Source organism: Lagopus muta, chromosome 19 (assembly GCF_023343835.1).
Source record: "Lagopus muta isolate bLagMut1 chromosome 19, bLagMut1 primary, whole genome shotgun sequence".
In the NCBI taxonomy this organism is placed as follows: Eukaryota; Metazoa; Chordata; class Aves; order Galliformes; family Phasianidae; genus Lagopus; species Lagopus muta.
In genome coordinates, this window is record NC_064451.1 from 4,256,397 (window position 1) to 4,282,653 (window position 26,257).

Below are 26,257 nucleotides of genomic sequence, written 5' to 3' on the forward strand. Positions count from 1 at the left end.
CAAGCTGTTTTAACAAACTATAATTGAGCCGCTGTTAAAGACATAAATTCATATTGTCATGGTGTTAGGGATATGCCATTCTTTCATACTTCAGAACAGGGCTGAATTTATGTTATTGAGTTCGGAAATATTTCTTGGTAATCTTTTGTTTATACTAGGCAATTTGTACATTCCAGCTGCTAGCACTCTGGTAGATAATGGTCATGCATGAGTCCAGCTCCAATAGTAACATATAGAATATCAAATCCCAAATGAGATCAAATATAAGTGCAGGCACGAATGCTCACACCAGGCAGTGGCTCCTGAAAGGCATGCATCTTCCTCAACATGTGCTATTGTAGATTCAAGTAGTCATGCTGGGAATAAATCTCTAATAACAAGCCATAAAACACCAAAATCTTACTGTCTGAACCTCAGGGTCTTGTGCTATATAAATGATGTGTAAGATTTTGCCTTAAAGGAAAACCAAGGGCAGATTCCCTATACAGTGAAGTTGTAGAATATGTGAGCACTTGAGATGCATTCTAGGCCTATTTTCTCTGATATTTATAGTAGAATAATTCCAGTTTAGAGCATGGATTTCCTGGTAGTACAGCAGTGACTGCCGACTTTCCAAGAGCACCATAAGATATGTCACATCAGCAATGGCTTAGCATGGGCTTGAACCATTTCTGGGTTACTGATGTCTGATAGTGGCAGCAGGAGGAGGCCTGTTTCTGCAGTCTGCTGTAGACAGTTTGATTTAATGTCTGATTGCATTTAATTTGTGGCAGCAGCCCAGATGCTATGGCCATAGGTGCCTAGAAAATCATTAAGCAAATGCAATAAGACACATGGAAACCTAAATCAGAGCCCAAGGACACCTGCATCCTGAGATATCGTCTCATAGCTACAGGCCATTTGACCTTAGTCTTTATTCCATGGTCATGAGCTTTTAGCGAGCTGTTGGAGAGGGACCAAAGATTTGCAGAAAGACTGTTTTCTGCAGAAAACAGCCTGACCTATTTTTTATGCTAACAGCCTGCTTCCTCCTGGAGCTGAAACTTAAGCTGTGGGTTTTCACACAGCTGTGAGGTGACAGCCTTTAGTCTTCAGGTAAAGCTTAACAATGGAAGAATTGTATGTTTGGGGCTATAGAGGTGAAAACTGACCCAAAGGTGAAAGGCAGGGTCTGTACACATGTTGAGCCACATTTTTCCCCATTGGATAACATTTTAGAGGGCCTGAAGGTGGAAGAGTGCAGCTCAGTGTGAAAAGCCCAGGACCTGAAAGAAAGATCAGTTCTTATTGTTAAGATCTAGGAAATATGGTTGCAAAAGTCTCTTCTGGAAAGAAATGAACAAACTAAACGCAGTGTGAAGTGAGCAAATAGAAACACTCCTTTTTGAAAAATGCTTAAAATAAACCCAGACGTACTTCAGATTTAAAGCATTTCCTTCTTCCTAATTTATTTCAAACTGAATTGTAAAGTAAAACAATAACTAATGTATAAAACACACTTTTATTGTCCGATCTGTAATTTTCTCCCCCTGAAAGTGTCGTTAGGTTGGAGCTAGAGTCTCTATATCTGCAAGAATATGATTTGAGGTTTGAAGAGTGACAGACCTGTAGGGCTGACAGCTACGCCTCATTTGAGCAGCCTGGACCCCAGTTGTGACATAAAACTGTGGGAAAAAACAAAGGCAAAGGTTCTTATCCACAGGCTGTATGCTTTGATTAATCGGGCCGCTGGGGTCTGCCGCAGGGATCTGGAGGTGTTCCTGAGGATTGATCGCTTTGCCGTATCGATTAATTTCCGCTTTTAATCTGTTTGCTGCAAATCGAACGCTTGAGTAAAGTTAGCTCGGTTTCAATTCCAGCTTTCCTCAGATCTGAACAGTTTTATATCCAAATAGGAGTGTAATGGGGCAAGGCTTCTTGTTTTCACCAAGGAGATTTGGAAATAAAATACTGTACTTTTCTCAGTCAGTGATGAAGAATTGCTGTGGGATGGCAAGTTTTGGGGTGGATACCCCATCACAACCACTCTAACTCAGTACACACTCAAGGCCAGGCTTCCTGTGGCCAGGAAGAGCTCATGCTCTAGCTCGGTTCTGGACTGATGAGGTTAATTCTTGGGGTGGAGAAATAAGGTGCTTCTTGTGCACAGATAGATCAATCTATTAGAATCTGAGTGTCCTCCTTAAAGAAATAGGAATATTTCCCTACCAAGTACAGAAGCCAGGCATGACTTGAGTATTCTCCCCTGAGGTTAAATTTATTGGCTTGTAAATCTGGGTACACATCTCCTGAGCTGTATTGGAAACACAGCTGGAGAAGTACAGAAGCTTTTCTCAAGTGTACAGGAGGGGACTGAGCAGAGCAGGGATCCCATGCAGCCCTTCTTTTCCACTGGGTCTTGCACCCTACGGAAACCCAACCGTGAGCTCAGGAGCAAAGGAGACATCCACATCAGTGCACAGCTCCTGGATGTAACACAAACCCACAGCAAACAGATGTAGATGCATTTCAAAGGAGCTAAGCATCTTTGAAAGTCTTCATACCAGCTGTCAAGACATCGCCAATAGAGACTTCCCTGCTGGAATATTTGCTCATTTGAAGCCTCACCTGCAAAACTGTATTTCTTGTGATATTTCTAGCTAACAACACACATGCTGTCCCCCAGTAGAAAGACCAAGAGCTTGAACAGGTTAAGGCAGTCGGCTCTCTGTTGTTGTATTGAATTGAACTGCTGCAGGGACAGTAAAAAAGCTCCTGTCACCCGCTCCCAATTTCTCTTTAATGTAACCAGAGACTTAAATACGACTGAGTTAATCTTTGAGGAAAACAGAAAATATTGTAACAATAAAGGTTGTAACATGGTTACAAATGAGAGCTACTGCTCCCCTCTGCATTCTGAATTCCTGGGATAATTCTGCGGAGCTTCATTACCGGAGTATAATTGTGTTATAGAACTCTAAATCACCCTGCTACACTTAACTGGCAATAACATTAAGATAGCGCAGATATTCATTTTAATTAAAACATAGCCTCAAACTATTTCCCTGCTCTAAGCGGCAAAACTTTTTCCTCCTATTTTTTTCTTCCCAGCGCCAGAAACTTTCATTTGTTCCCAGTGTCTCTGTTCACCAGAGGGTCCAGAACCAAAATGCAATTAAGAAGCACCTTTCTCCAAGCCTCCTCCCTCCTGCGAGCAGCTTTCTCTCAGTTTGAATGATGCTGCTGCAGGGAGGGGAACAGCTTCCCTGGTTCTCCTCAGCATGACCTGCATCCGTCTAATTCTCTCAGAGCACGGATGATCTAAACTGAGTACTTTGTCTGGTTTCTGCTAGCTCTAGTTAGCTGTTATATCTCTGAGCAGACCACCGGGCCAACCTTGAAGAATACAGAGCTTTCAAGGACAAAGGAAGCCAAAGAGAAGTCGTGAAATGCCAACAGTTTTGCAGCATGACATCCTCCATTAATAAATCATGATCTCCATCTCAGAGCAGCTCATTGCTCACCTTCACGGACACGCAGAGCCTTCCAAGGCCCTTCCGAGCTCTGATTGTGTCTAGAAATCAGGATCTGGAGAACTGTGGTCTTGGAAGGGCCTTTTCAAGAAGCAATTGATCCAGAGATGAATAAACACTTTGAGTTACCATGTGCTGAGATCCCCAATTATATTCCCAGTTCTCTTAACCTGTAAATTGTAACCTGGGAGAACTGTTCAAACTGTTGCCATTTAGAGCCAGCTTCAACTCAAATATTTCTAGCCCAGTCATGAGCAACTCAAAGCTTGGCTAAACCAGAATATAGCTGTGTTCCCCAGCATCAGATTAAAGCTATCTCAGCACAGATTTGTCACCAAGCTTGGCAGAAGGCTAATCCTAGCTATAACCTTGGGAAGAAGGTTATTTCTGCTTTTTGGAGCAATGTTGCACTCAGGAGCTGCAGGTCACTACTGGTTGGCCGGCACTTTCCTCTATGCTTACTCTGAGGGCTCTCTCTATGAGACCAATGGCAGTGCTTCCCATATTCATTTAAACCCGTCTTTATGGAGGAGCATCTTCTCATTACAAATAGCTCATCTACACATCTGTTTCCTTCTTAGGAAAGGAGCAAACAGCCTTTATCATCAGCAACGAAAAAAAAATCAAGTTGGGTTTATAGAGATACTTTAAGTTACCTTCAATAGTACAGAAAAATAGCAGCTTGCAAATCTTGGGAGAACTGAGACTACTTATGTTGTGTTCTCAGTTGCAAAATGAATGACATTAAAGATGAGAAATGACAATCTTATGATGCCTCAAGGTTTCCATGCAGGGTTTTCAAACATTTTTAATTTCTTCAATTTAACTTAATTTAAATTTTACTTAGAGGTAATTGGGATGAATTAATATAGTTACAATTATACAGAAATCAATCCATTAATGCCTGGAAAATCTTGTTAATGTGGTAGCAATTTCATGGATACAAAACAAAAATTTACCCACTTAAAATAATATACATAGTTCAATTTTAGATAATAACAATGAAAGCATTCTGAACATATATGAAAAAAAAAAGCTTTCTTTTCCACCCAATAATTGTTCTAGCTGAATATTTCTGCTTTTACAGCCATAGTGCCAAACAAACACCAGTAATCTTTTTGCCTTAGGGTCATCTTTTTCATGTTCTTTTTATTTTTGTAGCACCTCAGACAGTTTTGTCCAGGATTTAGTCTCCACAGTGTTATCCCTATGCTGATATTTTAACGAACGACTAACAATCAGTGGGCTGTAGAACCATTTATTTACCATTCAGTACGGACCATTGGCATTTTATCCATTCTGAAGATGATCAGAGTCAGTGAAGTGTCTAAATTACAAGAATAAAAGGAACAATCCTCCTAAAGTGCTCTACCTTCTTTCAGTTGGCCTGAGGTCATCTCTTAGACGTGTCCTCCAGCTCAAGTTGGCACCCTTTCCAGTTAGAAGCTTCCAGCAATAGCAGCAAGGTATATGGACAAATAATCCATAGAGTGAAATGTATTATGCTGATTGGTAAAAAAAAAAAAGAAAAAAATTTTTAAAAATCCTGCAAAATCAAAGAATATAGAGGAAATTTACCTTATGGACTGGAAATGATTGGATTGTCCGATTATGAGGAACCCATTTTTGTGAAGATGAAAACTTGGTTGACTGCTCAAGGGTAAAGATGCCATAACATGTTAAAAAATATTAATGAGAATCTTAGAATATATGTTGGGTCCAATTAGGTTAATAATGCATGGAAATTTATCAGAAATGCAAGCTTAACTAGAGGGCTTCCAAGTAAGAAATGTTGCTACAAAGAAACTTGTAGAGAACTGCTCAAAACTGCACCCTGGTTTTCTTTGAAGTGCCCATCAATGGCTTTGAGTGACATATGGCAGAGGTTTGGGAAATGCCAAATATCTCGATCCAAATTATGCCTGTCATGTCTCAGGTTTGATTAGAAATAATGGGCAAATGTGATAAGATTCATCTTAGATGACAACTGAAAATTTTTCAAAACTATCCGAACGCCTGGTATTGAAAAAGGGCAATGACCTGATATCTTTGAAGTACAGCATTTCCTGAACAACTGGTGATGGGAAAAGCATAGCTACTAGCATTCCTGTGGGTTTGTGTATTCGACTATGCTTGGGGCTGTTGAGCTTTTTCTGTCCAGTGAGAAGAAAGACAGGAAAAATATTCTGTAATGCTTTCCAAAATTTAGTTTAAGCTTCCAGAGGTGTTTGGGTCAGTTATGCAAACCATTTCTCAAATCAACTGAGTAGACAATAGTCCAATTAAAGACACTCCAAATCGGAATTTCAGTACCAGCAAAATTATTGCGTTCCTCAGAACAAAAGTCCACACAGATGAAACCAATCTCTTTTATCACAGTAAGTAGATTTTTTTTTTTTTTTTCTCACAGAAGCAAAAACACAAATAGATGGTGTTTTATTCATTTGAAAGCAATTGAGCCTAGGGACTAATCAGCTGAGGATGAAATGGAAGGATAGTAATCATTCTGAAGCAATTGCAATAGTGGAGCAACATTTTAACTGTCATTTGTGTGCCAGACTCCTCTGAGATACTGTTTGGTTTTGTTGTTTATTGTGTTGATTTTTTTTTCCCCAAGAGATGTTGGTTTTGGTAAGTAGGTAAGTGGGAAAAGCCCACATTCTGCTTTAAAACTTCCAATCATCTTAGACCACAAATGGCTGCTGACTGGCAATTACCTCAGAGCGAAATGAAACATGAACCATACTGGCAAACATGACTTCTGTGAAACAGAGTGGAGTACAAAACACGTAATTGTTTTAAACATGCAACTGTCACTATCAGCTATCGCCGTGGTAGGAGGTTAGTTATTGCCCATTGCCAATTACCACAGTCTTAGCAAAGCAGAGGCTTTCTGGCTGGTGTGATTCCGACTTGTTTTCTCAGTGATCCTTTTCCTCCATCATTTTCCTCGCTCTCCATTCAGAGAATCTGAGAACATGAAGTCTGAATGATACCAATGCAAAAGCACACATCTGTTGTACTGCCCACTTGACCATGGAAATCACTGGTCTGTTGCTCACAGCCTGCTCTGCACTCGTATTCACTCCAATACCACTCTTCTGGCCCTCTGTAGCACTTGAGATGACTCAGTTATCTCCTGGCTGTATTCACAGATCATGTGCTTTTCGGCTACTTTTAGGAGCCCTCTGTTCTTTTTTTAACCATGCATCACAGCCTGGGAGATGACAACGTCCCCGTGATGCACAGGAGAGCACTTCTGCTCGTTTTAGATATGTTTCTTCCAGAAGAAGCTGATCGCTGCACCTGGGAATGGGGATATCAAGATGGAATTAGTCGAGATATTTATGGTAATCAACCACTTCTTCTCAGTGCAAGACCCCTGTTGAGCTCCAAATGAGAAAAGTGAGTGTAGAATACTGACAGATATGACCTCAGGATCCCGAATGTTTTGTGTGCCTCAATAAATTACTTTCGTGAAGAAATGTAAACACAGATTCATTTCTATCTTTTTTTTTTTTTTTTTTTTTTTTTTTGAATGAACAATACGGTTGTCTGGAAGCAATATTAATCAATAACTAATTTCATAGTTGGACAACTGTTTTTAATGACTTTGTACTTTTGATGCATTGTTACAAAAGGCTTCAGATCATTCCCATAAGAACTTGTCAAGGAAAGGGCAAATTCATTTACTTGTCATCATGTGAGAGCCAAAAGGCTCATTAGGCTAATTAGGAAGAGAATCATTTGGGTTTTTGCTCACTCAAACACAGCAAAAACCTCTTGTTCCTGATTCAGTGCAAGGAATTTGCCGTACCTACCAAAGGAAGGGTGCTGTGACTGGATAAAACAAGTGAAAGCCATCAGAAGTTGGATTCTTTAGTCAAGGTGCAATGATTCATTGTTCATGTCTAAAATGACATCTGCCACAGGAAATGTCAGGTTTTGGCAAGGATTATCTGGCTTTTGCGATCCTTTCTGCTCCTCCCCTACTCTCTGCTTTCTACCCTTTGCATATAGAGTTCTCCACAAATATCCATCACATCAGTGCCCAGAAGTGGCTGCATTTCAGCGGTGCTGTGGTGCTATCATGCTGCCATGTCATCACTTCTTGTTAGCCAACAATGACCAACAGGGCGTTCATCCAGTGCATATTGCAGGATGTGTAATGACAACAGCAAGTTGCATGCCTCCAATGCCATTCCACAGCTGAAGCAATTTTTTATTGTCACCTCAAAGTTATTTTCTTACTTTTTTTTCTTCCCATCTTAGAATTTGGATTCCCTTGTAATTAATTACAGAGCGTCTTTGTGGAGCAGGTGATTTAATCATACAGTGATGCCTGCCCAAAGATTTCAAACAAGATCACAAAAAAAACAGAGACAATATATTCTTTTCAAACTAAGCATGGTTAATGGAGAGTTACACACATCACCAACATCTTTATTTTGTTACTAAAAGGGATTTGGTACAGAAGGCTCCCTGCCTGAGTTTACTGGCAAGTTATCAATGCCAATATCCAGCAGCTTCTTAATAAAAGTTCTACTAGAATGAGCTAAATAGCCTGTTTTCAATTCCAAGAGGAGGGAGGCTGATAATGATTGTGGGTAATGGGGTTTTGTTTCTTATTTTCAGTGTTCTCACATCTGCTAAGCACTGCCCTCTGATTTCACCTGGTATCCTCCTCTAGTGACCCATGGTTATACTTCGGGCCCACAGCCCCCAGTTTTCCTGGAGCTCAGAGGACAATGCTGCCTACTCACAGTGCCAAGCATCAGCCCCGGGCAGGCAGCCTTTGAGCTGGAGGGGGAGCAGTTGTATGGGAAAAACAAAAATAAAGAGGAGTGCTCCATGTTGGCCCCTCTTCCAACTCTGCTCTTTAAATGTGGTGTTGATATTCCAGCAGCCACTTCCCTCTTACCTGCTCGAGTGTTTTTTGCTTGCATTTCACCTCAGCAAGAGCATGAAGGAAGAGGAAGGTAACGTTCTTTGTGCAAATGTCTAATTCACTGATACATGGCATCTAGGGAAAGTGCCACTGCCTGCCAACACAAACTCAGCATGTAGACAGTTTCACTTAGGGCAAAAATACAAAGTTAAAATTAAGAAACAAAAAGAGAGATCAAAATATTTTCTCACATTTGTTTCCCACCAGAAGTCTCCCACCTTCCCTTCTGAAATTGCACTTCTTGAAATTGGCCTCTTTATCCTCTGCTAATTAGAAAAGAAAGCAAAAAAAAACACTGGAGTAAATGTCCTAAAACATCCTAAAATGAAGATAATTTTTTTCTGTCTTGGGTCAAAATATTTTGTAGAATAACCTTGAAGCTCTTTTTTTTTTTTTCGTCCCTGATTTTCCTTCAGTTTGACCACTGAACCAAGCAAGTCATTACTTGCCAAGCTTGAGATGCTGTGAGTGCTGACACTGCCGAGTGTACTGGGGATGCAAGCATGGCATCCTGTATCCATCAATCTAAAAGAAAATTCTTTCTGTCTATTTTTCACCCTCCTACCCTCTTCCCACTGGTTAAATGAATGAAATTAACTCCACAGCATTACTGTCTGAGGCCTAGAAAAGTTAGTGGAAACTCGAGACTGACTGATACCCTTGATATTCTGCAGGGAAACTCAGCAACTATGGCAGCTCCCAAGGAGGGCGGGCTCAGTGCAGAGGATCATCTCTGTTTTGTGACATTGTACCATCCCATAATGGCATCCTGGAGGGCTGGTCCATCATCCAAGCCTCGTTAATTGCCTGTGTCTACGTCCTTACCTACTCACTGGTGGGAGCAGTTCCAGCTGTTAGGAAGCAAATTGGGTGGATCTCGGTCAAGCTGTTAGCAGAGGGAAATGTTCCCCTTCACAAACAGGCTGGTCCCATTTCGTTTTCATCCTAGAGAAGAAAGTCGTATGCAAGAAGTTCAGTAGTGGTAATGAAATAGTTTTCAGCCCAGAAGCCGCTTGTGAGCAGAGAGAAGTGCTGGTGGTTTTGTCCCCCAGATCTCCCACTCTTTTCCTTTAGGAAACCCAGGCCTGAAGGCTGTTCCACCAACTCTATTTTCTACTTGTTAATCCCCATTCTTTCTTTTTTCCTTCCTTTTAAAAGCAGGAAAATATTCAGCCACTGCTTTTCATATGTAAATTTTTTATTGTTACCTTCTTTTTGCCTTTATATTCTGGTGCTTTGTTTATCTAAGAAAAATTGCACATGAGCAAGTAGGAAAACAAAGGCAAAACAAAACAGAACACCGGGCCGGAACAAAACAAAACAAAAACCTCTTCATCTGAAGGCTTTCAAACGTTTAAAAATGAATTCCTGCCACCAACATTTAGGCATAGGATGTCTGGAAAGAAAAACAGCATTTACCCCCTGTGTGCATTCACACTCTCCGTCTCGCTGTCTCCCACTTGTTTACTTCAGCTCTTGTTTTACATAAACTTTTTATTGGCGGTGGGCTGAACAAGGAAACTTGTAACCAAGCAATCAATACACATTACTCAGCACGAGTCAGACACAACGTTGTAGATTTCACGGCCAAGAGAGGCAGCGAAATATCTTGGTTCTTATCCTGTTTTAGCAGGAAACGGAAAAGCAGACCTGGATATCACATCAATTCCCACCTTCCTGCTTGTTTCAGTGCTTGTTTACACTCTCCAACGTCTTCTTGCATTACTAGAACATGCAGAGCTGGGACAGCTTCATGGTAGAGGACTCCATAAGCCCTCTACAATGAAATACCTTTCAAGCATAATGCACTTCCAGGAAGGGATCGGAACAGTTAAGGGTGTGTGGGTAGGCCTGTTGGGTTGGTATATAGCTTTTTGTAATACAAATGGGCCATTAGAGTGTGTTGCTTTATTTTCTTTGTTTATCAGTGATACAAACCCTAAGGATGATACGAGCTGCCCTCTTAATTTAGGACTGAACATGTTCGCTCTCTCAGTCTTGATTTCAGCTAGCAACCGCCAAATTTCAGCTTCTATTAAAAGAAGGAAAAATGTCCCTAAGCCCAATGGTTGTGAGAGATACATTAAATACATGGTAATGCTGCTTGAGCCTGCAGACAGCCCGGAGCCAGAGCTCTGAGTCAGCTGAGCTCCTCCATTCTCTGCAAAGGTTCCTTACCTATGGGATCAGCTCTTTTAAGCATCCCTGCTAACATGGAGGAGGCAGTGTCAGTGCTGCTGTCACCAGAAAAACCTGAGCTCAACTCCTCTGCTGCTGGGCTGAATGTCCCTCGTGGATGTGGGTACAGAAAGCAGAGGGGCTGAGAGGTGGGGACACCGCTGGGTCCAAAAGGACAAAAGAAGTGAGGATACCAGCTCCCTTCCCATGTTTTTATGCTCTGTTCTTTTCAGCTGACAGCCCTTTGACACAACAGCAGTCATCAGTTGGGTGTCTGTGCAGCACTTGATATGTAGGAGAATATAGGGCAGGAATAAAATACATGGTCCTGTTTTTCCCTAACAAAGCTGCAAAGTGCTGGCAGAGTGCTGGTATCTGGAGGTCTCTGAATCCCAAGAAAAAACAGATAATTCCCAGAACATGGATTGCTCTGAGCAGGATTAGCAAGGGGAGCATGTGTATGTGGAGGGAAGATGTTGCTGCCAACGTAAAATAACTGTGTCAACAGCATTTCCGAAGGATATTTTTAGCTTTACATATTCAGTATCTTTTGTGGGCCACAGTGAGACTGACACAATAGAGTCTTAATGACTTCGTGGGGACTTCATTGTCTTTTTCTATACACAGTTTATTAATGTGCCCTCCATACTACTCATGGATGCAAGAGCCAATAATGACTTCAAAGGGGTCATTGTGGTCCAGAGCATCTGTACATAGGAATAAAAAAATAAGCAGAATAAATACTCACCCGCTAATCCACAGCACAATAGATTGTAATCAGTCTATCAGGGTAAAGATTATTATTTTTTTTTACAGCTTCTTTTCATCCAAGGCATTTTCAGAACATCCTTTCATCCTAGCACTCTGTAGACATTATAAATTGATCATCTTAAGTCCTTTGACAGAGCAGAGAGAAGCAGAAGTGCCTTTAGTGGCAGGAAGTTGGGACTCGCTTGTGGCAAGCCAAAAAGCAGATAAAAAGCCTGATTTGTCTTTTCCCCAGGAGGTTCTGTAATAATCCCACAAAAGCAGTTCTCCACGGGTGTTTGAAAGGGTGGGAACACTCCTCAGAAAACCACTTGTAAGAGGGACAGTGCCCTGAGCATCAGGCAGAGCGTCTCCAGCAACATTCAGAGCAGCCTCTTGAACCAAGTGGAGCCACTGGCAAAAGGATGGACCAAACTTACACGAATAAACTGTATTTCCCTGCATTCACATCACTGCTGTAGCAGTGATTTGGCTCAGGGTTTCCCAGAGAGTTCTGATCTGCTGGAATAGCCTTATCTCTTCCCCATGCCTAATTAAGTGGCAGTGATCCCCTAAAGTGGTGGAAGAGTGGCTTTGACACCTCACTTCAAAACTGATTTGCTCTTACACTGTGTTATAGTTAAGTGTGAATACTACCAAAGGAATTACATGCCTCTTCTCAGCCATGTACATATCTTCTGGATTTTATGTTATAGGATTAATGAAGTATTGGAATGACAAATCCTTCCTGAGTAAATGACCAAAAAGGTTATTATTCAGTGAGTATATAAAAGATTAAGGTGGGCAGGAGTCGTCTCCACTTAAGGTGGAGAGGGAAAGAGAGCACAGAGGATCTGTCACTCCCTGTAATAGGAGAAAGGACATCATTCAGTGTCAGTTCAGAAATCATTACAAATAAGTAAGCATAAAATCATAAAATCATTAAGGTTGAAAAAGACCTCTAAGATCACCAAGTCCAACCCCAACCCACAGCCCCATGCCCACTGACACGTCTGTCCTTGCCACATCTCTAGTGTTCTTTATCACCTCCAGGGGCAGTGACCCCGCCACTCCCTGGGCAGCTGTGCTACTGCATCACTGCTCTTTTGGAGAAGAAATTTTTCCTAATATCCATCTTGAACACCCTGGCACAACATGAGGCCATCACCTCTCCTCCTATCGCTGTTACCTGGGAGCAGAGGCCAACCCCACCTCGCCATGAACTCCTTTCAGGCAGTTGTAGAGAGCAATAAGGTCTCCCCGAGCCTCCTCTTCTCTGGACTGATCCATCCCAGTTCCATCAGCAGCTCCCCTGTGTAACAATCCAAAACTTTCCAATTTTGTCCTGATCTGTGCTGTGGTGGAATAGAGAAGTTTTTATTTACCTGTGCCTTAGATTCCCAGCATGATTTCTGAGGAAAGCTGACAGAAGGCATTCAGTTTTATTTGGAGGCAGAGAACTTCTTTATCGTGTCACACGCCCTTAGATTTAAGTTACATAGAATAAGAAGGAAAATTCATCTGAGTTAAAGTGTATGGTAGATATTCCCTTGGCAAGGCATGCCTGCAAAGTGAAAGAATTTCTAACTCCTACTGTCACAATGTCCTTGTTGCACCCTGATTTTTGATGCATCAATGCCACTTGCATCAATCCCAGGACAGGCTCTCTCCTAGCATGCAGTAACCGGGAGTCCCAGTGTACATCTCAGTGATATTCTGTGCCCTGGGGAATTCATTAGCCGTGTAGAGGGATTTCTGGAAAGCTCGTAGACACCGATTTTTAGCAGTCTGACTCTCCCTGAAAAGATCTGCTGGCTTTTGGCAGAAGTCTGCATGAAATGACAAAATTGCTTGTTACTGTTCATACTGCAGTAGTATCTCATTCCAGGTTCTCCATAATTTTAATCCAGGGAAATATCTGTACTCTAAAGTTACTGGGATGGAGACCCTACACAACCCCATGAGCTACAAGAACAGTTTGCTGCATTTGGTTGCTCACATATCTTACTGAGATTGTTCCTGCATGATTCTTTTGAAGCTAAGAAAAACAATTGCTTTTGTGTTCCTGCTCCATAGAGGGTGGGTGAAATTAAAACTCTGCTGAAAGCAGAAGATGTGCCATTGATGTTGAGGCATTTGTCTTCTCTCATATCTGCAGCCAACTTCAATTTACAGCGTTTTTCTGATGGACCTATTGTAGAAATGACTAGAGTGCATTAGGAAAATCTTTCTGTCTACCTTCTCTAATCCTGCCCCCTAATATTATCCTGGCATTGTCTCTGTTTGTAATCACCAAAGCATTTATGCCTCCTATAGTGCCATTATGTACCATGTAGCTAAACCTCAGCAGATTCCCCAGCCCTGCTTGACTGCTTCTTAAAACTGCCTTTCTTTGGGAAAAAATAAAACAAGTTAAACCTAATCCAATGCAAAAAGATAAAGAAGTGGGAGGCAATCAAAAGCATGGAGCGTCCTGCCCTCCCTTCCTGCACCCATTGCCTAATTCAGAGCACAACTTGCGAGACTGTGCAATGTCCAAACTGCTTTTGTAAAAATAGCAGACAATTCTGTAAAAATAGAGCAAACTTCTTCCCTGCTGAGTGCATCAGAAGAGACCACATCACAAAAAAAAGTCAATGCTTTTGCTTTAGCAGTGGTTTTCTCCAGGCAACTGTACTGCAGAAGAGCACAGCAGTATCCTCCAGCTCTTGTCTTAAATACCATTGCAAATCAATTACCTTTCAGGCCATAAACTTCACTTAAAGAGACAGAACAGAACCAGACATCCCCCGGTAACAAAAACAATTATACTGAAGCTTGAGCATCTTAAGTGAAGTCTCTTCTGTTTGTGTGTGAGAGAGAAAGATTGAGTGTGGGAGTTCAGAAAGAACTTTTCTTATGGTTTGTAAACAAAACTCAAGCGTATTGATAGCAAAGTTAATCTCCAGAGCCCAGGCAGACAGCCACAGGGAGGGAAAAGATGTCTGAAGGACAGGCAATAAGGACTGCCTCAAAAGGGCAGGAGTGGGAAATCAGCTGCTCCCGAGCACCACCCTGTAAGAACCAGGCATTTCCAATTCCAAGCCAATTCATAAGAAACAAATACAAATCACCCCATTCATTCCCTCATATAAATTAATATTTAATGCCCAAATAATGAGTCTTTCGATAAATATTTAATGCCCAGACATCAACATGTATGGCAAAGTAGACCAGGGGCTTTAGTAATTAAGGCAATTGAGTTTGTACAATAGAGACTGGTGAGAGGACTGGATAATGCAAGTTGGGATAAGGCAGGACCCTGTCATGGTAACAGTGCTTTGGGTGCTTGTAATCTGTTTGAAGAGCTTGCAGAAGAGTGGCTTCGGTGGAAATGAGCTTATCTTAGCTCCTATCAACTGTGCTTTTTTGTCTCATGTCAGACTTGCTACCTGCAGGCCAGGGTCCTGGTGAGGAGCACATCTGTCATGTCCAAGCACTAGGTGCAAGGCTGACTGGTTACATCCCAGAAAGCGTCTTACCAGGCACATGCTCAGATTTAGCACTACCCATTCTGAACTTGTCTTTCCAGCCCTGAAAGAGGCCTTTACAGTGGGTCAAGATCCTGTATCCCTACTGTAATAGCTACACTTTCTATATCACCTCACTACTGCTGCTGGAGATTGTAGCCCTGCAAGCACATTCTGCAGAACTCTTCCTGTGCATCCAGCCTTTCCAGCAATGGCTCTGCATACTACTACTGTGCTAAGCAGGTATCCCTTTGCTTTGAAACTGCATTAACCCGGGGTGAAATCCACTAGCACGGTGGTGCACTCTAATGGCTGGACTAAGTATGGTTGCTGTGATAATACAGCCACCTAAGGGTAACTGGAAAATGGGAAAATGCTGTTATTTCTCCAGCTTTGGGTAGAGAAGGTCTATTTTTAACTCAGAACAGGCTGCAGTATCACTTCTAACTGGATTCCTTAAAATCAGTACTTAAGACATTTCTAAATAGCTCAGTGCTTCTGGCTAAGTGGGTTCCTGAGTGTGGAAATAACCTTCCTTTAAGCCACCTTTGGAAGAAGTTTGGTCTTGGACAGAATGGAGCATTCCATCCTGGGGTAATGCATAATGCATCAACTGATGCAGTGTCATTTAGAGAGAAATAAGCCTCATTTTGCTAATAATCTGTTAGGAACAACAAGAGATGGGAACAGAGGGAGCTGTCACTGGGCTTTCTTCACCTCCTCTTCCAAGAAGGATCTTCCAATAGATCCACAGGTTCAAAAGCCACAACCATGAGTGCTGGCAAACCTCAAGTCAAACCTCAAATCCCCCATTAGCCCACCTACGTGAGAACGTCTGGTTTTGGATCCAGGCAGTGTAAGCCTTTACATCCCCAATGACACACCAAGTCGGGCATGCAGACTTACAGCAACCTGGGTTTGCCACTTACTTAGCAGCAGTCCTGCAATTCCGTGCAATCCAGTGAGCTTGATGATGCTTCAGTTCCTCGAACGCAGCACCACACATCATTCACAGTGGGATGCAGCTGACATGTGCCCCCATTTCTGTGAGGATCTGCATTGTTCTGCTAATGCATCTCCACTTGCTTCTCTCACTATATTCTCCCCTGTGGAGAATTTACTTTCTGTCCATGCGAGGTGGTTTCCTCTGCATTTCATTATGTAATGCTCTGGGTGGTAAAGAAACACCTTGCCTGATTGACTCCCCAGCTGCTGAAGTGGGAATATTGAGCTCTCGGTAGATGTTGAGGGTTCTCTGTGATTTGCAGGATGGATTTTGCTAGCAGGGCACTTTGATTTTCCCAAAGCAGTTTTGAATCTCAGCTGAATGATGAGTGAGTGGCCAGGAGCATGAATGTAGTGTTTGGGTAGGGTTGGTTAATGAGAGCAGAAACGATAAACATTGATCTGGGCTGCTGGTTCAGACTTCCTTCCTAGCACCCACAGTGTGCAATTAAACCTGGAAATGTGCACATAGATGCTGCGTAGTAATAGCTCTCAGTCTTCAGCTGAGGCTCCATGTGAAACAAATTCCTTCACTATGGCAAATGTAGGGCTACTCATTCCAGCTCATTCCTCTAAGCTGCGTTGCTCTATATTTGCAGTGGGCTTCCAGGTTCCACGAAGTTCCTGCTGAGGTGTCAACACGGAGTGGCCACCACCTGACCCTGTACCTCAGACTCCTTCCATCTAGGGGAGAACCATAAATTGGAAAGCAAAGTCCATGGAAACCTTGGAACCCAGACATAAAAGCTCATTAAGCAGTTGGTGATACATCACTTCAAGCTGGGAAAAGAAGTCTGGCAATCACAGTCCTTCTTAAACCCTAGAAATAGTTGAAGATATTTAAAGTGATCACCTCCATGACTCATGACTTAAATAGACTCTTCTGTAGTATAGAGGCTTGTAGCCCTTACCCTTTAAGAGAGCCAAATGGAAAAACTGAGAAAAAACATATTTCTAGGAGCACGTTTGCATCTCACCCCACCTCACATTGCAGTAAATTTGTATATGCAGGGCCATGGTGCTGGGATGTTGAGGATTGCAATAGGCTGCCAGACATAAAGTTTGCACCGGTAGGTCTGGGTCATGAGGAAATAGATTTGTTGTGGAAAATCAAATTATGTCCCCTACTTGGAGGGGCTGAAGTAGAACCTGCTGAAAAAAAACCAAAAACAATAACAAAAATGAGTGGGGTTTGAATATTGGGAAGATTTTGCAACCATTTGAAAATTAACTGAAGCAAACCAGCTCAATGCACAGCTTCAGGGAAGCAACTAAAGCGTGAGCAAGGCTCCTCCTTGACTAAGGGTCCACTAGAGATCAATTAAACCAATTCCCTGCTTTCAAAGCAATGGAGGCCATTTATTCCCTGTAGCAGACAAATGCTGCCCTGGCAGCAGATAACTAAGTGGATTTAGTGCATACTTTCCCTCCCGATCCTTTCACCAGCCCTGCACAATCCCTGCGCTCTGACCAGACAGAGACCTTCAGTCTTCTGTGCTGTCAGCTCATCTCCCCTGTTATTAGCTTGTATCAGGCTCAGCCATCTATCCTTGTCCATTAACTGCACAGAGGACTTTGGTGTCCTGCTCTTGCACCTGATGCAAACTCCAATCCCTGCTGAGCTTCAGTGCTATCCACCCCTTCTTTTTTCACTAGCTCCAAGCAAGTTCTGTCCTTCTGAGTTTCCTAGCTGACAGGTTATGGAGAGCTGGTTTGTCTTCAGGTAGTCCTCAATTTGGCGAGCTGTTGGCACAGGCTGCCCAGGGAGGTGGTGGAGTCACCAACTGGAGGTGTTCAAGAAAAGTGTGGATGTTGCATTGGGTGACGTGGTCTAAAGCAAACACAGGCGTGGGTTGATGGTCAGACTGGATGACCTTATTGGTCTTTCCAACCTTAATGATTCTATGAGTTTCCAACCAAAAATGTTCCAAAACAGATATTTTCAGCTGCTGTGAATTGGTGCTACAGTGGAGCTTTGTCAGTTGTAGATCTCATGATGGGTTTGAGTCCTGATACAACTATTTAAAATGCCTGCCATCTGTCTAGTCACTGGGTTTTGTTTCATCCCATTATATAGGGCCCAATTTGCAATGATTCGTTTGGGATCCAGAAATAAAATGATGGAGAGTGAAAAGAGATATCTCTGTGGGCAACATGAAGCTGCTCCTCTGCATCTGGCCCTCCTCCTACGACTCAGTGTCTCGCAGAAACAGGGGACATAAATGGATCTATTTGCCTGTTTCCCAAACTCATGACATACAACAGCCTCAAAGGGAATTATCTTCAGTGTTGGAAGGGGATAATTACCCAGTTAATGAAGCACATTTTCCTCTTTTTCCTCCACCATAAAGCTGCATGGAACCTGACTCTCCACCCAGGCACGCAGAGAAAGAGCTGAGCACTCATGGAATGGGCCCCCAGTCACCAGTGGCAAATGCACTTAACATGCGTGCTGGAAAATGAAATGACTGATACTATGTAATTAGGCCTTAATTATTTATCATTTTTGTTTAATTATTGCCACTCAGAAGTTAACAGGTTATAAAGCTCTTGGGCTGTTTTTATTAAATGTTGGTAGATTATTAACAAGTAAGTGCCATTTCTGAACGTTAATGAAATATCTGTGAGAAGCCCATGGCCGATGGCACTCCTGCACTGCACAGCCATTGCATAGGAGAGCTGCAGGAGCTCAAGGCTAATTATGCCTTGCAGGCAGGGCCGTGGGCAACAGGAGAAGGGCAGAAGTCAAAAGTGCCCTCACTGGTTTGCACACAGAACGATATCAATTTCCCATTTAACTTTCACTTTATTTCATCTGCCATAAAGAGTGGACAATGCTCCTGCTGCTGAGCACAACGTGACCATGCTTGGATATACCCTGAACAATCTGCACCTCTCTTTGCGTGCTACGCAAGGGAAACTCTGATAGGCAGAAAACAAGCAGGAAAAATAAACGTCCTCAAAATGTAATGGCAAATGTTGCACAGGAGAACATGGAACATAGCCTGAACGCTGCTGGTAGTTACTCCTTGTAAGATTTTGAAAATGGAACCTGAAACACAGTGATAATGCTCCAAGAGCAATAAAACACCTGTTGTATTTAAAAATGTATCTCTAAAAATGGAAGTAATTCTTTTCCTGGTTAAAGCAGTCTGTGGACACAAAGAGAGAAGGGCCTACTCTTGTGAAAGCTGGAGAGCATCTGAAGCACAGCCTACAAACACCACTGACACGTTGGCTGATCTGAACCTGCAGCACCGAACTGAGCCACAAAGGAACCTGCAGCAGAGTCAGCCTCTGACTTTGTTTCCCTTTCCTAAGCCTCGCACCTCATCCAAAGGCCCAAAATGCCTCTGCTGAACACAGTCTTGCCTGGAAGAGTGCTATTCCCCAAGCTGCACCAGTGCTGGTTTCCCAGCTGCTCTTTACCCTTTCAGAAGCACAGGTTTGGCAGGGGCATCTCTGAGCTGATTCTGTCCTCAGCTCTTCCTGCGTTGTCTCCTCCCATCACCCAGGAGCAAACCAGTGCCAGGGGATTTGCCTGCAGACGCCAGCACTACACCTGCCCTGCTACTACCAGATGCCAGTTCCTAAATTATACATGGAAGGATATTTCATCAGAGCATTAAAGGGTAAGAAGTGTCATTTTGTGCTAACCAAAACTTTCAGGAAGAAGACAGGCTGTAAATTATTTAGGGAAGAAGTCACATTTTATTCTGCTGGAGAGGGTGATGGGGGAAAAGAAGGTATGTTTTCTTCCCTCTCTCTTCGGGGAGAAAGCTGCAGAACAAGAAGAGCTGCTGCTTTGTCTAAATGTCTCCCAGTGACCTCCCAGCTCTCCCTAGTATTGTGAGACTTCACCAAAGAATCATTCCTGGGTGTAAAGAGAAGCGAGCGTATGTCAGCCCCTCCTTTCCCAAGGAAGGATCTGCCAAAGAAGTTGCAGAGAGGTTTTCTCCCCCTTGCTAGGAAAACAAGTTTTGTGCTCAAGGAAACCATAGCTAACAGTGTGACCAGGAGCACTTCTGCCAGAGGAGGGTATAGCCTTTCCTTTCTGGAGTGTCTGGAATTTCCTTCAAGCTGATTCAGTCCCTTTGCTCCTAGGTAGCCACAAGTCTTCTTCCTTCCCTGAGATGCTTTTCAGGACAACTGCCTCAAATTGCATCAAAATATCCCGTCCTATTCCAAAACATTGTCATTTCTACAGAAGAAATAGTAACATTTCTATTCAAGCTGATCTTACAAATTGGGACATAATTTCTCCTTCCTCTCATCTTCCCCTTCACCTCCCCATAGTTTGGAGGGTTTGCCCCCCTCCCCATGCCTGCAGGACTCTCTGAAGCCCCATTCCATCCTGTGTGGGAAACACCTGCACATCCCAACAAGATGCCAATGCTGTATACATGAAAAATCCGCTCTATTTTCCTCCCCACATCCCCAAAAGACCTAAATGCTGAGATTATTTTTAAACCCAACCAGCAGATTAGCATCTAATTTCACCATTTCTACATCGCCAATGAGAGATGGGTCAGAGAGAAAAACGTTGTTGGTTTTTTTTTTTTCCCCATTTCAAACCCGCATCGGGCTAATTAAGAAGCCGAGGTTAAAAAGCTCATCATAAACTGAACAAGTTCCAACCCAATTTCATTAGGATGCCAGGGCTCCGTTGATTTAGGCAGGATTAGCTATTGTGAAGTGGAAATGATGCCATTAGACGCATCTCCCCCTGCCTCCCACTCCCCTCCCCACGCAGCCCTGCACACCCACCTCTCGCCCAGCCCGGCTGGCACACGCATCCGAGGCACGGAGCTGGCTCATTTCATTAAGGAGAGTTTAAGCAAAAGAGCCAATCAGCGTTTATTCGTCTGGCTGCAGCTGGAGGCAGCTCATCAAACAAATTAACAGGATTTTCATGGAGGGTTTTGGCCAACATGCAGCATTTCGCTTCAAGTTGACTAAACAAACCTGGGCTGTGTTTCACTGGAAGTGGAGAGAGCAGCGCAGATGGGAAGCAGTGGGGATGGAGTGCCTGATGGGAAGAGGACACTGCCCCCATCCCACTGTCAGCGCTGGGGCAATGCCACTGCCCATGGCCCTCATCATGCTGGGGCTGGATGGAAGGGTTTGAGGCCAAAGGCAAGGTGAAGGGGCCAGAGATGAGGCAGGTCCTGCCCTAGAGACCCCATAATGGCAGGGCAAGGATCTGCCATGCTCTTCCCATCCACCTGAGATGGGAGACAAATGAAAGGCAATTCAGTAAGGGGAGAAAATGATGCAGTTATCAGGCAAGAACAGAAGAAAGGGGTGGATGGATGAAGACAGGAAAAGGGAGGAGTAAACTTGCATGTGAAATTCCCCAAATCTGTTAGAAAGTGAATGTAAATGTTCCTAGAAAATGCAAACAAGATATTGGCCCAGGGGTTAGCCAAGCTCCTGCATAGAAGAAGACTCATATGGCACAAAGCTGTGCTGTCACAGATATATATACACACAATTTGGGCAACAGTTTGTGCATTTATTGAATAAGGCAGAATGAAATTGGTTCGTGAAGGAGAGTCCTGCCAGGTCAGCTGCTGTTTCAAAAATGGAGTGAAACACAACATCATGATCTTGTTCAACTTCATTTTTACTGCTGAACTGTCATCTCCAGCCTGGCACACAACAGCATCAATGCTAAGGGACACATTGCAAAGCAGACCTGCAGCTGTGTTGGAGCTGTTGGGATGCTACCACCAAGATCCCACAGAAATAATTAGATCAATCTTTTCTACAACTTTTCTCACTCTGCTTGGAAAGGTAGAGTTTGAGCCATTCAAAACCAAGATGATTTATAATTCATTGATTGTGCCTACAATTGTGGGATAACCTGATCACCACAGTATCTAAGCGTATTACTTAACTTTCAGGTTTCGATTCAGCTGTCCCCAAGAGGAAAGAATGGTCATGGTTCCTTGTGTTTATTGGCTTCTGGGACAATGATAGGAAATGATTTATGGGGGCTCCATTTTTATCTCGATCCTGGAAAATTGATCCCTCCTGACCAAAAAAAACTTACAGAAATTGAATGCTCCCAATGATGTCAATTATCTTCCCCATATTATCTCAGGAGACTTGTTTCTCACAATCCCTTTCAGTTTAATCTGAGCAGACCTGTTCCTTTTCCAGCAGACAGTGCGAGAACACAGACTCAATTAGAGAAACCAAAAAGGCAGCTTCGGGAGGTGGTGCTCCCAGCTTAAGGGTGACATTCACAGTTCAGCACCTCAGGTAGGCTGTTGAGACAAGGAATCCACCAGGCCCCAATTCTTTTTAAGAAAGTTAATTATTTTCCTATATAATGATGGCATCAATTGCCAAGCAAGCCTGAGAAGGAGATCTCAATTCAAGCTACATGAGTAACTTGGGCAGGTCTGAGAAGGGGGTTTCCTTCTCCACCATGAGATTTTCACAGGTGACTACATACATTCTGTAGTATTTAGGAACTGGGTCTAGTTGAAGGATTGACCAAGATGACTTCTCCAAGCCATTGAGTGTTAGTGCAGGATACCAGAAAATATGAGTCAGTACAAAAAGCAGGACAGACTAAATCTTTGCGTAACTCAAAAATTTGAGAGGACTTTGGGCAGGAAAAAGAAATTACTGTTTATCTGCACATCAAAGCAGTGGCACGTCCTCTTGCAGAGACTTTTTCCCCACCTTGCAAAGACATGGAGCATTTTCCTTCCCCCATGTATGAAACATGAGTCTTTAGCGGTTTTATTTCCAGAGCTCCAGGAATACATCCCCTGTTGCTGTGCAACTGTATTCTCCAAGGATATACTTTGCAAGATATTTTCCTCTGTCCCATTTTCTATTCTGAATGTCTTCAGGTGTTAGTCGGTTTATAAAAATAAAATTATAATGTTATACATGTAGGAGAATCTGAGCCACGTGCTTCCTTTCCTAGACCAGGTTTCTAGAGCTCTTTGTTGTTCTTCTCATATAAACTTGTCTGAAAACAGCATTTCTGTATAATAATTTCTCTGGTTTCCCAAGATTCTTTTAGCTAAAGACAAAATGCAAACTCTTACGGGGAAGGTGTTAAATTTATCGTTTTTCTGTTTTGGGTTTTTGCATTGATCTGTGCTTTGCAGAAGGTTCTCTTTTTCCTTTCCCCACACTTTGCCTCCTGTTTCATGTATAGCTTAAACTTCTTGGGTTAAGAATTTTATCTAACAGCCCAACAAAACCTCAGCCTTGGTTGTGGACTCCAGACACTGTCACACTGTAGATAATAAATACTAAGTACTTTCATGCATGCTGTTGGCTGTTGAATAGGACATCTGTCTTGGCTCATTAAATGCGGCACTTCAGTGTTTTCCCAGGGAAAGTTTCACCTTGAAAGAGACCTCCCCAATCCTACAGTGAAGCAGAAAAAAGGAGAAAGGTGTAGCCAAGGTTGAGCTACAAACTCCTCCCATGTGGAGGAAAAGCCACGATAACAGCATTTTGGTCCGTTCCTTCCTTCTCCTTCTGCCCTTCCCCTTTCTCTAAAGAACTGTGCTTCAAGGTGGAGTTATCTCCTTCAAATCAAAGCAGAGGATAACCTGACTGTTTCTTGCGGAGAAGTAATAATTAAGGCACTAGAAGGATGCAATCTGCATACATTATTGCAAGTTATGCCAACAGAATGTCAACATTTGTGTCATAAGTAATCTTGAGCAGCAATTACTCTGTGCATTGGCCTGGAATCCATCGGCAGTACCAGTGGTCCTAATTATAGGGGAGCTTCTTCTGCTGGAGGATGGACAGAGGATTATGAGGAAGGATCACTGTTCAGAAGAAACCACTGGGAATGTGGGCTAAAAGAAAGTCTAGTATCCTAAAAGGGAAACACCTGCTTCGTGCTACTGGAGTTCTGGACAGCAAGTAAAAATAAATTAGGGATGTGCTTGAGGTCACCTTGGCCCACTGATGGTGTTTTCTTTACAGAATGCATGTCAGAAGAGAAGATGCCAGAAAAAAAGTCACTACAGCTACTTCAGGTAATGTTGAGGAGATGCTGGTTCCTCCTTAGTAGGAGAACACACCTTGGTAGGGAGACAAGTGACACATTAACTGATTTCTGCAGGATTTTGAGTCCTGCAAGAACAAGCATAGACTCAGGATGCTTCCACAGTACAGTCTGAGGCTTCAGGGTAAGCAAAGCAGTAATAAAAGTCAGATTTGTGGCTTCCTCTAATTTCATTTCTTATCGCTCCTAAATTTTGGCATCATTTGCTTAAAACGATGCCTGGTGACACTCTAAACACAATATTATCATAGAAAGTAAATGCTCAGTGTTCACAGAAAAACACTTCCCTCTTGAACTCACACTGCCCACAATTCCTGCAGAATAGAGAAAAGAGAGAAGCATTCTATAAAACTTAGTGGGGGATGCTTTAGTAACTACATCTTGGAAGAAATGGTAACCAGATGCATGCACAACTCTGTAATGATGGAGCTCAGTTTCTTTCCCAAATAAAAGGAATCTCCTTTCCAGCTGTATAAGGCTAACCCTGAAGAATATGCACTCATGTCCTGCCTCTAGTCAGTCATGAGTGTACTACACACCTATGGCAGAGACAGAGCTTGCACCAAAGTCTTCCATATTGCTCTTTTCCCAGCCTAGAAACTTGGAGTTAAATCAGAAATCTTTCCTTAAGAGCAGTTCCTGAAAAGCTGTCACAAGTGGAGGGAAGACCATATGGTATGAAATGAAAGCAAATCTTTGTTATCTTTGTTATTTCTAAGGGACAGTTGAAAGATAAATCTATGGTGCTTAGTCAAAGCCTAACTTCTGAAACAAAAACCATTAATGTCTAGCAATTTTAGAACACTTTTTTTCTTGTTATCCTTTATTTGGACCTTTGGACCTAGGAGGAGAAAAAGCATAAAGTAGTTCTCTTCCTGATCTTACTAACACGTCAACTCCTTAAAAGTATATGAAGAATAACCAGAACTTCTGTTTCTAGGAAGATCATTTATTTATTCAATATTTTTCCACACTTTGCTTCTAAATGCTTCTCTTGCTAGTTTACGTTAGATGTAAGGAAGAAATTCTTTACTCAGATGGTGGTGAGGCCGTGGCACTGCTACCCAGAGCTGTGGGTGCCCCATCCCTGGAGGTGTCCAAGGCCATGGATGGGGCCTTGGGCAGCCTGAGCTGGTGGAGGTCAGTTCCCTCCCACAGCAGGAGTTGCAAAAGCATGATCTTTGAGGTCTCTTCCAACCCAAGCCACTCCATGATTCTATGTGAGAGATACACAAGCTGTGGCCAACATTTTGTTTAGATTTGATGTTTTTGCTGCTCACTCTGTGTTGATTCCAATTTTTGTTAACTTTCCCTGTCTTGTCTCTTGGTTAAATTGGAAGCATCATTTATTGCCTGCTTTCACTCCTCATCTTCCATGAATTTGCCTTGCATGAAACTTCAAGATACCCCTCCCATCATTCACTTTCCTCATTAAACAGGAAAACCTAAACCTCCAACTGTCCCAAGATCATATACCCACTACATCCTCGTGGATAATACTCCCATTTCTGCTGAATACCCCTTTGGTTCACGGGGCAGGACCTGTCCCATGGGAGCATCCTCTTGAATTCCCACCACTGGATGTGTCAGATGATCACACATTGTGGCATGCTGAGCTCGCTGTGCCACACACACAGGCCTGCCTTGCCAGCACAGCAACGTTCCGAGGTCCTCACACCTCCCCGAGGCCTGCAGCTCACCAAAGTTGCATTTTGTCTTAATACTCTGTCATTAAGTGGAGTTAAAAATAAAGCCTGTCAGAGCCTCACAGCCTGAAGGGAAAAGGATATTAATTACAGCAGGCAGAGAGTGGAGAGGAGCTGCCGTGAGTGAGAAGTCCTCCTGCTGAGCTGTCACCTTCTCTGTATCACCAATGGAGCCCTGCTTCAGCTCTCACACAGAGCAGAAGTTGGTTGGCTCTGCTACCTGCAAAATGGCAAGGCAGGAGGAGCCAGCAGAGGGATTTCATACTGACACTGAGGTGCACTCTGGCACCTGCATCCCTGCCTGTAAACCCTGAGCAGGGACAGGCAGTGAGGGCTGTGGCAGCTGCAAGGGAAGAATGAGACCGTCCAGGACCCAAAATAAGATCCATTGCTAAATCCTTGCTTACCTGGGGTTTTGGATATAGGGACAAAGCGTGTTGTTAAGCAGGCAGTAGACTCAGCAGAAAGAGACACCCAATTTTCCTCTAAGATGTATGAAAAGAAGATTGAGCTGCCAAGGGAAGATAGAGATCAAAATACCAGCATCATCTCCATCTCATAGCTTCTTAGCTGTGAGAGAGATATATGGTGTTACATTT

General features: G+C 42.9%; 1 long non-coding RNA gene across 1 annotated transcript; it reads right to left on the minus strand.

Moving 5' to 3' along the window:
* Positions 1–5,104: 5,104 nt before the first annotated feature.
* On the minus strand, positions 5,105–9,662 carry LOC125702629 (uncharacterized). The gene is made up of 3 exons (XR_007380651.1): positions 9,286–9,662; positions 8,652–8,726; positions 5,105–6,818 (listed from the first exon to the last, which is right to left on the minus strand). It is a non-coding gene; the product is annotated as an uncharacterized LOC125702629 (long non-coding RNA).
* Between the last annotated feature and the right edge of the window lie 16,595 nt (positions 9,663–26,257).